We start from the raw sequence: 3,762 nt of genomic DNA on the forward strand, positions 1-3,762 counted from the left end.
GTATTTCTACATTGTTGTACCTTTCCCACCACTGTTGTTCATTAGAAAGGAACGGCTCCCTATACTGCAAACCGGATCCCATCGTTCATATCAAAGAGCCGTTCAAAAGACTCGATTCGTTCGCGAACATCCCGCCTCTACTCCTCAGTCAGTCAACACAACTCACTGCCGTCACGGGAGCGTGTCGCTATTTCGACGTGTCATTTGTTCGACGGCCCGCAATTTCGACGCGCCGATAGTTCGACTTAGGGATCGCGAGATTTCGGCGCCGCTGTTTCGACGGCACCCTTTTTCGAAAAAAAGGACGGCAATGTTTCGACACGACAACTGTCCGACACAACAACAGTTCGACAAGACGGCACGGTATTTCGACAATGAAAAAACAAGTCTCTCAGCGACACGCTCCCCCCGACAGACTCATGGTGCCAACGCTCCAGCCTCCAGTAGGAGCGAGCAACCCGGTTGTAGGTCGCTAAATGATATCGCCCTCTCTCCGCTCCTAACCCAGCCTTCCCCTCCCCCGACCCTTCTATCGTTTCTAGGCTATTTGTTGTTCTGCCTATCTACATAGGCCTACTGTGTTTTATCCGTCTGTCTGTCTGTCTGTCTGTCTGTCTGTCTGTCTGTCTGTCTGTCTCTGTCTCTGTCTCTCTCCCTCTCTTTCTTTCTCTCTCGTCTCTCTCTCTCCCTCCCTCACTCACTCACTCACACATACGCACAGACAAACCACAATTTTCTGTGGAGACCGGGTTGCAATGCGCGCACACACACACACACACACACACACACACACACACACACACACACACACACACACACACACACACACACACACACACGCACACACACACACAGTCACACACACACCAAACCAAACGCTCTGAAAGTAGCCTATATAATCAATGCCAAATTGGGAATTATTTTGTAAAAAGGCTATGAACATCCTGTATATCCGACGGTGTTGATAGCTTGTAAATCTGTTATTTTTGCGCATGTAACCTTGTACTTGTTTAAAAAAAACTCCATGCTCTGCAGCTTTCTATTGGACACAGACCGGCAGGTTCATATGTGCATATAGGCCTATGGCATATGCCCACAGCTAGGGAGGAGAGTATATTTTACGTTTATATGGGGCTAGTACATTTTGCACCCATATTACTGTCATAATAATATGTTGCTTTTAACAAGTAAGCTAAGTGATTGGTGGAGCCTGCTGCGCACTGACTGTGGCCATTCATTAGGCTACTCTTAAACAGGGCCGTGCAGTCCATACAGGCAAAATAGGCAGCCCCACACAGGCTGGGGGCCTCATGAGATTATTATAATTTTTTTAACCAACATGGGCATGGGCCCCCGTTGAGCTGTTGAACAGAGAACAGTTGAAGTGAGGGTTAACATGAAACAATTGCTTTGGACATATTAGCTCATTAGAATCTGAAAAGAGCTTGGCTCTCAAAGGTGCAGACCAGATAACAATGGCCCTAATCACCCAAGCAGTTCCTTCATGTGTGTTCTGTGATGTCACATACATCTTTAAAGTGATCCCTGACTAGTAAGCCATGTAGGCCTTAATATGTTATAATAACCCTCTTTAACCAAAATATACCATTTAAAACACTTACAATATATTCCTTTGAGAGAAAAAAAGTTATATTTTCAACCCATGGGGGGAGCCATTGCACTGTTCGTCGCATGTAGTGATGACGGTCGTAGAAGATACATTTTGGCTGGACGGGCCAATTTAAAATGGCGGTGTAAACAAGTTTTAGATGTTGAATTAAACACTTTACTAACCCGGCAAAACATCCTACTTGATTGAACAGAACAGAAAAGCACCACACTGCTAACTACAGTTAATCTGAGCTTCAAGACAATGTTTTAAATATTGTAAAGAGAACGTTCTTTTGACGTTCCATATTAACCTTATGGGCCCGACCAGCCAAAATGTATCTTCTACGTCATCACTGCATGCGACGAACAGTGCAATGGCTCCCCCCATGGGTTGAAAATATAACTTTTTTTCTCTCAAAGGAATATATTGTAAAGCCCTTTGCACACAGGCGCGTTTAACCGCACGGATAAAACGGACAATATAATTTTTTGAAAAGAAAACAATGATTCTCTATGACCTCATGCACACCGGCTCCGAATTAGCCGTGCGACGAGTGGCTGCCGCCGTGCGTTTTTTTCTCGATCGAACCCAGTTCGATTCGTGCGTCTTGTCGCATGCGGTAAAAAACTCATCACTCCTTTTATGACTGCTTTTTGGATCCGCAGCGCCGATTCCGCACAGCCTTGCACACCAAATCCAATGCGTTTTATTCATGCCGCAAACGAAAAAAACGCAACTGTCCTGTGTGCAAAGGGCTTTAGTGTTTTAAATGGTATATTTTGGTTAAAGAGGGTTATTATAACATATTAAGGCCTACATGGCTTAAGCCCTTTGCACACAGGACAGTTGCGTTTTTTTCGTTTGCGGCATGAATAAAACGCATTGGATTTGGTGTGCAAGGCTGTGCGGAATCGGCGCTGCGGATCCAAAAAGGAGTCATAAAAGGAGTGATGAGTTTTTTACCGCATGCGACAAGACGCACAAATCGAACTGGTTTCGATCGAGAAAAAAGCGCACGGTGGCAGCCACTCGTCGCACGGCTAATTCGGAGCCGGTGTGCATGAGGTCATAGAGAATCATTGTTTTCTTTTCAAAAAAATATATTGTCCGTTTTATCCGTGCGGTTAAACGCGCCTGTGTGCAAAGGGCTTTACTTGTCAGGGATCACTTTAAGAGGCAGGGGCGTGCAGAGACATTTTGAAGGGGGGGTGCTCAAGTGAAAAAAAAGGGGCACCTTGTGGAACCATCGACTACCTAGTAGTTGCATTGGTAATTCAGTGTTTGCGGGGGGGGGGGGGGATTTGAATGATGTCAAGTGGCCGGCACTTACACATACATTACATGAGTTAACAGGTTCAGACAATGGTCTATTGATATGCATACATGCCCTGCTGTGACATATCTAATAGGTATTGATATGCATGTATAAATTCATTGAATAACCGATTAACCATTTAATCTACTATAGTCCCTGAAAATCGCAGGCCCCCCCTGCAAGTGAAAATCGCAGGGCCCCCCTTTTGCAAATGATGGAGTTCTATCCGTCCGTCATTCAAGGTTATATGAGATACATAAAGGTTTCCTGTGTAAATAAGCCGAAAAGGTTACTAGGATCTCCTTTTAGTTGACCTTGGCTTGTACCAGTGAACTGTACTGTCATGAAACTGTACTTTTAATAGTCTTCAATCAATCAATCAATCAATCAATCTATCTGGAAGAAGTTGCACATGAACTCTGCAGCCGCACAGAGGCACTCCAACAAGACCACTCTGACAAGCTAAATGCTGGGTGCAGTAAATGTATTTGTCTGCATAAAGGCAATAATTGAAGTAGCTATGAATTGAAATATAATTAACAGGCTGCCTGTGGACACACATCCATTTACATGTATTTATTGTGAGACAAAGGTTGAGAACCACTGCATAACAGGCACTTAAAAGTTATTCTTGTTCTTATTATCATTAAGGTAGTTAGTTATTTGTAGGTAATAACTCTGATATTCCCATTATGTTATCTTGTAGCTATAAAAATTCATGTGAGAGTGAAGCACAATTGCTTTTTCTTATTTTGTTTATATGGAATTATTTTTGAAAAAATGCTAGTTTGCATTAAACTCATGATTTATTTTCTCATATCTTAATTATTTGAAA

Source organism: Nannobrachium achirus (assembly GCF_963921795.1).
Source record: "Nannobrachium achirus genome assembly, chromosome: 15".
Lineage (NCBI taxonomy): Eukaryota > Metazoa > Chordata > Actinopteri > Myctophiformes > Myctophidae > Nannobrachium > Nannobrachium achirus.